Here is a 10238-nt window from a genome sequence, read left to right as displayed (position 1 = left end):
AGCAAGCACAGGAACTGCAACGTATGGCCTGGGGCTGTGCCTCTCACAAGCCAAGCCTAGCACGAAGGGAGTGGCCTGTAACTCACATGCCTAGCACAAGGGGAGTGGCCTGCCACTCAGACTCTGTTAACACATGCCATGTATGCAGTAATCCATGCACTTTTCCCCACATCTTTCCACTCTTCCTCTGCTGCAAAGATTTCAGCCAGCATTGCTGTTTTTCGTTGTGTTGTCTTCACATGGTTACATAACCATCTCACAACAAGAGAAAATATTATCACTATTATGAACAGTAGGGCCAGGGTAATAGCTTTATAAAAATTAGTTAATTCGGCTATGAGGTTTTTCCAATGTTCAGTCAATTCATGGAAGCAAAAAAAAGGTTTTCAAGATAGACACCTTTGTCCATTGATTTTGACAATTGTCTTGGTAAGGTTATGCATAGTCAGAAAATAGTTAGCATCCCAAACACCGTTAATATACTAAGAAAAATTGGAGAAGTATAAGGTTACATTTTCAGATACAGCATATTGGGTGACACAAATACTCTAAAATTTAGAGTCACAAGTGAGCCTTTGCAACATAAACAGAATATCTAGTTTTTCCTGGTAGAGGTCTAGTTCTTGCTGAATGACTAAGATATCGGCTTGAGACAATATATTTAGTCATTTTGAATGGCATAGGCTTCTGCCATGGTAGTAGACAAATTGTTTATAGTCTGAGCAGTCTAGATGTTCTGAGTTTGTGAAGCGGCGGCAGTGGTTGTGGCGGCAATGGTGGCAATCAGGGCAATAATCCCAGTGACGATAAGTCTAATTGCCTACCTTGTCCAGTGTAGTATCTCATTTAGAAGATTCTTCATCTCCATGTCCCATGGACTCCTTCACTCTCCAGACAGGTTCGCTGGAAGCCAGACTGCTGGGGACACTCTGAGAATAAATAGACATTTAGCTTTCATAGCATTGGTTAGACAATTTGTTAGCCAGCAGGATATATTTACTGCATAAGGGATGTCTATCTTAGTGATATTTATGCCATCAGTATCATTGATTATTAGCCTGGCAAAGATTGGTGTAACACAAGCTAGTGCATAGTGGGTACAAGCATAATTTGGCACAAAGACAAATCCATGTATATATAATATATAGTATATTAAGGGTGCTTGGGATGCTAATTATTTTATGACTATGCATAACCTTACCAAGGCAATTGTCAAAATCCATGGTCAGGGTATGGACTCAATATATACCCATTTATCCAGCTGGCTGCTGTCCATTTGATGGGTCTAGCAGCTAGCAATATTGGTGTGATATTCATCATGCCATACTGATTTTCTGCATACCCATTGGTAATGGCTTGTTCTGCATAGCAGTTATTGAAGTAGCCCATATGGTTTTTGGGCACATTAGTTACATTCCAGGGGGATGCACTTGCCCAGGCACATAGATGTTGTTCTTCCCCAGAGAAGGTATGGCAGTAACACATTAATTCTATGGGATGTTATCATTATCAGAGGGGAATGTTCCAAAAAGCATTGTTGGGTACGTTGGTAGCAAGGGTTTTTTGCATTTCCCATGGGGCAGTCTCTGGTTATAGGTAGAATTAACTATACTCTAAGGTCAGTGAGAGATAATCCAGCATATGACTTATTATAGTTATCTACAAGAGTTTTATTTGCAAGAGCAAAACAGAGAGGACTGCCTGGATTGTTGTAGGAACAGATGAATGGAGGCCCTGAAGATATCAGGAAGCAGTTTTATTTGGCTGTAGCCAGGTTCAGAGGGCACAGCTTTTCTGTAATCAATCAATTCCCTAAACCTTGAGTTCAGGTAGTTTCAAAGTTTTATACCCAGCATGTAAAGGGAGAGGCTTAGAAGTTCGCTGTCTACAGAACTTCAGATAAAAGCAGCTTTTTCTCTCAGTGTTTTGGGCAAATTAACCCTTCAAGAACAACACCTTAAAAGTGGAGAGATTCTTCTTCTCCCCTTTCTTTCCTCCCCCTGCCAGCTGTTACTATAGAGCCCAATTAGTAATTTCTCTTATCTTAAAAATGCAGACATCTCTGTGAAGCCCAGCTCAAGGCCAGAGGCTTTGTTTGCACATTTCTACAAACTGCTATATTGGATATGTTTGTGAAAAACTAGTAAGCGGGTGTCCAGCACTTGAAGTGCTGGTATCTTCTTGGCCAGTGGCCAAGTAAACAGGTGACACAAAAATAGTTTATCTACATTGAACTCTTTTGCTGGAGATCCTAAAATCAGCCATGGTAAAGATTCTGGAGAAGACCAGTTAAGGCTTTTCTGTGGAGAAAGGGGGTGCAATTTCATAATCAAGGTCATACACTTTTGCTTGTGGGGATGCACCAACTTGTTGGCAATGTGCCTTCTTTGTTTGGCCTTTATATTGAAAAGATATATGAAAATGCCCTGGGGGTTTGTTAGAGGCTATTGCCACCTCTGAATAATGGATGACCAATATTCCCAGTGACTTGCATCTTCTTTCAATTGATGGATTCCTAAATTTTGCTTTTTGGGCCTGACCTCTGCCCTCAGTCTGACACTGCAGAAAGGCCCAGTGCTGACTACACATGAGGCACCTTGGAACATGCAAAGATTAGACTTAATCTTGTACTCAGGGAACTTCTAAGTCCTTAAAAGGAAAGTCTGTAAAATGGTATCCTTCTGTTAAATGGAGCAGGTAACAGTGATCTTGGAATTGAAGTGCTCAAACCTAGTAGACACTAAGCCTTATTCTTACCAACTGATCAATAAAGGATGGAAAGTGCAACCTGTGATGTTGGGAAGAAAGATGTACCTGAGCTTTGTTCATCCTTCACTCACATTCATTTCTTTTTAGTGTTCTTTGTGTGGCACAACTTCATCTTTCCTTAGGTGTAGGCCCTCTTGTCAAGTCTGTCTTTGAGTTTCATAATTTCCTCTTTCTTTAGAGTCAAGAGGTTGTTCTGGCATTACCTGTAGCATCTGTGCTAATTGCAGGTTCCCTCACCTGGATCAGCTCATGTCTCCTCTTGCCTACAGATTACATCAAGGTGGAATTATTGGACTCATGAGATCCCAACCACAGCTCATTTCCTGTAGATTCCCCACCTCCTCTACTGCTCAAGCTTCCAGAAATGCCAAGTAGGAGTTCCCCAAAACTGAAGAGTGGAAGAAATGTAAGCATCCATTGATGGAGAAATGGATAAACATGTTGTCCATCCACACAATGGAATATAATTCATCCCACATTATGTTAAGTGTAGTCACACAATCACAAAAGGACACTTACTATGTAATACTGCTTAGAAGATGTATATAGAGACATCAAACCCACAGAAACAGAAAGCAGAGGACTGGATGATGGGCAATGGGGTGGCAATATTTCATGGGTACAGAGTTTCTGTTATGAAGATGAAGTCTAGCAATAGATGGTGGTGATAGTGAATGTACTGAACACTTCTGAATTCTATTTGCACTTAAAAATTGTTAATGTGGGCTGGGATTATGGCTTAGTAATGCTGCCAATGTTTATAGCAGCTCAATTTACAATGACTAAGCTGTGGAAGCATCATAGATGCCCTTCAATAGATGAAATGATAATGAAACTGTGGTATGTATACACAATGAAATATTACTCAGCTTTAAAAGAGAATAAAATTATGGCATTTGTAGGTAAATGGATGGAGCTGGAGAATATTATGCTAAGTGAAGTAAGCCAATTCCAAACAACAACAAAAACCAAAGGCTAAGTGTTCTCTCTGATAACTGAATGCTGATCCTTAATGGGGGGGGTAATGGAGGAACTATGATGAGGAAAAGGAGAGGGAGGGATGAAAGGGAGCATGTGGAGAGTAAAGATGGTGGAATAAGATGCAAATCATTAACCTAGGTACATATATTAATGCACATATAGTGCGTTGTTACATTGGGTACAACCAGAGAAATAAAAACTTGTGCTGAAATTGTATAGAAGGAACCAATATGCTTTCTTCTCTCTAGCCCAAGACTACAGGCACCTGGGTCTATCCCTAGCCATAATTGACAGCTTATTTAAAGGAATTCCTGACTGAATCCCTCAACCCCACTGTCAAGATGGTCTAGAAGAAAACATGCAGGTGATTCCTATCACTACAGCCTCTAAGAACAGAGGTGTCTCTTTGCAGAATGCAGAATGGCTTCACCCCTCCTACAAAACTAGCCTCTAAAGCCTCCTGGGTCATCGGGGCCTTGGGCAATGGGCTGTGTGAGAGAAAGCTGATTCTGATACCAGTTGGCAAAGGAGGTGAGAAAAGTGAGTTGCGGGCACCTAGATAGCCTTCATCCTCCATCAAATAGTAAGTACTACCTCAGTGAGGGAGATCCTGGGAACAAGGGAGATATGCCTTTCTGGCAACAATTGCTAACACTCAACCCCAAAAGTAATAGCCCAAATGTGGTCTACTGGGTAGCCCTAAAGGGACTGCCTTATGTAGGTCCAAGGTCAAGAGAGCCTGCTAGAAAGGCTGAATCTCCTGCCTGGAGAAACTCCTTCCCAATTTCAGGTATACAATTGTACAGAATTTCAGTGAACGGGAAGCCATAGAGGTGGAAGGAAGTGAAATCCTCCAAAACCCGGGTATTGAGGTGCTTCAGAAAACAACCAAGGAATGTGGAGTGAGGTGAGGGCCAGGATCAATTCTCAAAGATCCAGATTAGGAGGCTATTCAACCTCTCTGCATGTTAGATACTGGAGGTACTGACAGAAAGTTGATTAGAATAGCCAAATAAGAAGGGAGTCACTAAGAATTCAAGTTTTCTCCCCCTTCAGACTTTTCTCCCCACTAGGAAATGGCCTACAAAGTGTTCAGCTGACATGCAGGAACTTAGGAACACTTGTGATTGCAGGCAAAGAGTTGCTCATGGCTAACTTCACTTGAAGTTGTTTCTTTGTTTCAGAATCTGCTCTTTAGAAAAGGCCTTAAACCAGTCAAAGATACACAGCTGCTCTTCTAAGTGACCTAGAGTAAACTTTGCTCACTATAACTCATTATAATGCTAAACTCTCTGCCCTAAATTAAGTGCATATGCATTTATTTGGTTTGCTTTGGTTTGGTACTGGGAATAGACACCAGGGATGCTTTACCACTGAGCTACATTTTATGGTAAAGATATCTCAGAAGAAAAGAAAAATAACATGATGCCATGTGTATCATTGTGAGCCCTCCAGAAATCAATCTTGAACATTCTTGCTACTTTGTAGTATTGAAATAGAATGTCCAATCAGGAATGTCTATTACCTCATATGAAGACAAAGACTAGTATGTAAAAGGAAACTAACTAGAATATATAAGAGATCACTTTCTACACTAAATGTTCAGCCTTCACATAAGAATCTACTGAGGCTAGATGCACACAAATAAACACTGCTTCCTGTTGAATACCCTGGTGTCTCCTGTCTGTGTGAGAATCCCACACAACATTTTATTTTGTTTTGTTTAAGGCAGGGTCTCACTTATCTTATCCTTCTCTTTGATATATATTTATAATGAACAGCTTTCTTAGAAGTGTTTATATCCTGTGAGAAGTGAAAAGAACATCTGAAAAAAGATTTCAAAGACTCTTAAATAAATAGTTGTCTACAAAAAATGAAATGAAAACCAACTCAATTTATTTTTAGAAACATTTCATATCATATATTATTTTAAATCAACTTATCAAAACTGATTTATTCCCATGATTGCAACTCTTCTCAAGTTATTTTTCAAATGTCTAACACAAGAGTTTTTCTATGGAATAATTCAGATGACTTCTGTAGAAATTGTCAACAAGGCTAAAGATGTAGCTCAGTGGTAGAGAGCTTGTCCAGCATGAACATGGCCCTGAAGTTTAACCCCCAACAGTGAAAGGAAAGGAAAGGGAAAAAGAAGAAAGGAAGGAAGGATAAAGAGAGGGGACAGGAGGGGAGGGAAACGAATGAGTAATTAAAACAAAAGGGCAAGTGGTATAAATATAAATATATGGTGTACTAACTCTTTAAAAAATTTACAGAGCTGTAGAATTTTAGTTACATCAAACTGGGTGATATTATGACTATATAGAATGACACATAATAAGTTCTGCCTTAGCCTGGCCTAAACCAAATAAATGGGTGGGTGACCTGGAGAGGACTTCTCTCTGGCTTGATTTGGACACTCTTGAACCTTCACTGGTTCAGAATTTATAGCATAGTGGAGGGACCAAGACTTCCATGACAGGCAGTGTAAGTGTGCTAGGCCCCTGAGATCCCATGACCAGGGATGCCCATGACCATGCCCACAGTCCCTCCCCACCACTCACTGGTACAAAACGGTCTGCTCCATTGCCTGGTGCAGGTTTTCTCCTGACCAAAGGCCTGAGTGTTCGCAGCCTATTTTGGCGTGGCTGGGGATTGTATGGTTGTGGAGGGAATAGCCAAATTAGCCTTAGCACGATGGAGAGGCAACAGCTATCTCTCAGCCATAATTGGGGGTGGTCCTGGAAGAAGTAAGTAGGGTTGTGGTCTACCTTGACTGAAGACATGGAAACACACTCTAGTCCTTATGGCTGTCCATGGGAGTTGGTGATATGTACAGCTATTGTTCTCTTGTTTTTGTGGAGAAGTTATCAGTCTGTGAGAAACAGGCATTACATGAGAAGATAAAAAAAAAAACTTGCTCTAAAACTTTTTGGACTAATTCAAGAAAAATGTCAATTACTTGAAAATGTTAGCCTTGTTCAAAAAGCATAGGAAGGATTAGAGTCACCTTTAAAGGATATCATTTTGGTGAAGGAGTCAGTAAAAACAGAAAACTTGGAGGCAATATATAAAATCCTGGAGAGGTCCATATCTAAACTTGAGGATGAAATACTCTTTCTAGAAAATGAGCTAAAAGAAGAGAAAACTAAATATTCTCAACAGGATAAATTGATGGTGGATATATCAAAAAGGATTAAGTTCCTAGAAGATGAATCAAAATCCCTTAAATCATAAATACCTGAAGCTAAAACAAACTTGAGAATATTTCAAATGAATAAAGAAAGAATTAAAGTAGCAATAAAAGAGGCTTTGAATGAGTTCAGGAAAGTCATAAAGAGCTTTTACAAGAAGTTGAAGTATGGAAAGAAAAAGTGAATGGCCTTACTAAACAGAAAATTATATTTGAACACTCTAAAGTACGTGCAGAACAAATTCTAGGAGACAAATAAAATCACATTAATTCTCTGACTGAACACTTACTGCAGATAAAAGATTTGGCTCCCATGCTTGAAAAAGTCCTAACAGATGATGGTTACTTGGAATTGGAATTGAAGAGTTAATCAGAAATTAGTGCTCACTTAGAAGATCAGCCAAAAAAGTCTTGGAAGACACTGGTTTATGATGCGAAGTTAAAGGCCTCTTTTAAAATCTTAGAAAGAGAAAGAAATCAAATTTTTACTTTATTATCTGAAGTAATTGAATCAAAGGAAGACCTAATAGAACATATTAGAAATCTTAAGACAGAACAAGCATCTTTGCAAACAGAAAATACACAGTTTGAAAGTGAGAATCAGAATCTTCAGCAGAAACTTAAAGTCGTGATGGAATTATATCAAGAAAATGTAATGAAACTCCAAAGAAAATAGGAGAGAAAAATTGCCAGGTAGAGCAATAAGAGAAACTTTTCAAAGAGGAAGAAAAGATCAGCCATACAACTAAACTGCTGGAGACCAATAGAAAGCGATCAAAAGATCTTGAAGAAGAATTGGAGAGAACCATTTGTTTTTATCAGGAGCACATTATTTACTATGAGAAAAAAGCTCATGGTAATGAGTTGGCAGCTAGGAGTGCTGAAAGATACCTCAATAATTTAAGGAAAAAATGCTCACAATATACAAAAATTAACTGAAATAGAGTTATAATTTAAGCTTGTAGAAAAAGATCCTTCTGTGTTGATGCTTCAAATACAGCCTTTGGCAAAAAGAATTCTCCAAATGGTCCCTCACCATTGGGTCAACCTTCATGTGAAATAAGACCTTCTCATTTGGAGAAGAAGGCTACACTCATACCTTCAACTTTGGTGCCAGTAGGAGGAGAAAGAGGCTCAAGGGGCCCAGAGAATCCTCTGGACCATCCAACTAGCAATGAAAGAAGAGAATCAAACTGTGATAAGTCAACTTATCCTCAGAGAGCACCTTCTGACATACAGCCCCTGGAACATCCATGGGAACAGGCCCACAAGATAATGATCCCTTCACCAGGCCAACCATATTCTGATCCACATCTTCCTCTACAAAGGCAAGATGGATGTTATTCTAAATATGGTAGACCGTCTGGATCAGCAGAACTCAGAAGTTCCACTATGCTACCTTTGGATAAAATGGATGGGCCTATATATTCAGAAATGGAATCTAGTAGAAATGATACTAAAGTTGATCTAGGTGATTCCAATGTACCTGATTCATCTCCCCCTGCTGAAAACCAAGCAACTGGCTCTGGCTTTTCTTTCTCATCTTACCCTCCAATCAGAGGTCCATTGTTTTCTGTGGATCCAAGGAGTCGGTTCATGAGAAGAGGACCTTTTCTTCCTCCACCTCCTCCAGGAAACACTCATGGAGCATCACGAAAATATATACAGTACATACTTATATGTACTTTACCTAAATAATTGGGCTGTTATTATAAAAATCAAAATTTCCATGACTAAGAAGAATCCTCTTTTGATATTTGAACTGTCATAATTAAATAAATAGTCTTTTTGATATGACTGATGTGGAGAAATATAGTACAAGGGAATGAAACTTATAGGTATATGATTAAGTGTTTTATTTACAATTTTTTTTTAGTTGTTGATAGACCTTTACTTTATTCACTTATTTATATGTAGTACAGAGAATCAAACCCAGTGCCTCACACATGCTAGGCAGGAGTTCTGCCACTGAGCCACAATCCCAGCTCATGATTATATTTTAATAACCACTAACAATAATCTAAAAGAAAAGGAGAATATCTCCATTATTAAACAAATACAAGCCAAAAATATATAACCAATAACAATTAGACCTGAATTATTTTCTAATGTAGTATTCATTACAGGGATTCTTTGATTCTATAGAGGTTTTACCAAAGGCCTGAAATATTTCCTTGCACTTGGTGAGCATCTACTCTTCTACAATAGAGGAAATGGGTATGGTAGAATTTTGTTGAAATGAATTAAATTTATACACTCAGGGATATCAATATTCCTCAAATATGCTATGGATTAGAGAGTATTCATATTGAGTAAAAGGACTGTATATTAAAAAAATGAGGGCTGGGTTTGTAACTCAGTTATAGAGCACTCACTAGAACATGTGAGGTCTTGGGTTCAAGCCTCAGCACCACATATTAAAAGATAAAGGTATTATGTCTATCTACAACTAAAAAATATTTTTAAAAATGGTTAACATAGCAAATTTCATGTCATGTATATTTTAACCACAATCAAACATGTAAAATGGGAAATAAACAACTCAGGGGTACCAGTGAGGGAGCTGTGGGTCTAAAGGAAAATAGACAGGTGGGTTCTCAGTAAGGATGGCAGGTGGCCTAATTTCAATAGGTGTTTTAGATGGTTCCACATCCCGGGATACTCAGCCTGGTGAGGTGTCCATTTGAGGATTCATTTGGGAGGGCTTGGTTGGTGGTGGCATGCTGTTCATAAATCCTTGCCTGAAATTTTGGTTGAATGAGTCATTATGGCATTAGCTATATTAATATTGGGTCAGAGGACAACATGCAACTTTTTTTTCCAACATACAACTTTATGAAGGTCAAAAATATGACAAACGTGGCCTCCTATTGTTAGAGTTTTAAAGTGACAGATTCCTGGAAATAAGAAGTGACAATTCCTTTGGAACATGTAAACCTCTATTCAAAATATGAATATATTTTATGTATCCATAGAAAAATTCTCTGATATAAATTACATGATGCACTTTTTCCTGAGTCCCCTTTCTTCCATTATCCCATGCCTCTAAGGAGAGCATCTTCTGAGGCTGCAGGGCATGCTCCCTGAGAGTAGTGTGCTCTGCCCTGAGCAACCTTGAAAGTGGCTCTCTGGTGAGGTCCGGAGGAAGGCAGGAATGGAAAACTCTGGGCAGGGTAATGGCATAGCATGACAAGGAATATTCCAGAAGATACTGCCTTCTGTCTGGAGGACCTAGTAGAGAAACAGGTGTTGAAAGGAATTGTGGCATCAAGGAACTTGGGAGAGGACCATGCAA

The 10238-nt window shown here is 39.0% G+C and overlaps 1 pseudogene; it reads left to right on the top strand.

Annotated features, from left to right (window-relative positions):
• Window positions 1-6476: 6476 nt before the first annotated feature.
• LOC144367344 (melanoma inhibitory activity protein 2-like) lies at window positions 6477-8641 on the top strand (annotated as a pseudogene).
• Window positions 8642-10238: the final 1597 nt, after the last annotated feature.

This window comes from Ictidomys tridecemlineatus, chromosome 1 (genome assembly GCF_052094955.1).
Source record: "Ictidomys tridecemlineatus isolate mIctTri1 chromosome 1, mIctTri1.hap1, whole genome shotgun sequence".
Taxonomy (NCBI): Eukaryota; Metazoa; Chordata; class Mammalia; order Rodentia; family Sciuridae; genus Ictidomys; species Ictidomys tridecemlineatus.
This window is presented reverse-complemented; position numbering and strand designations above follow the sequence as displayed.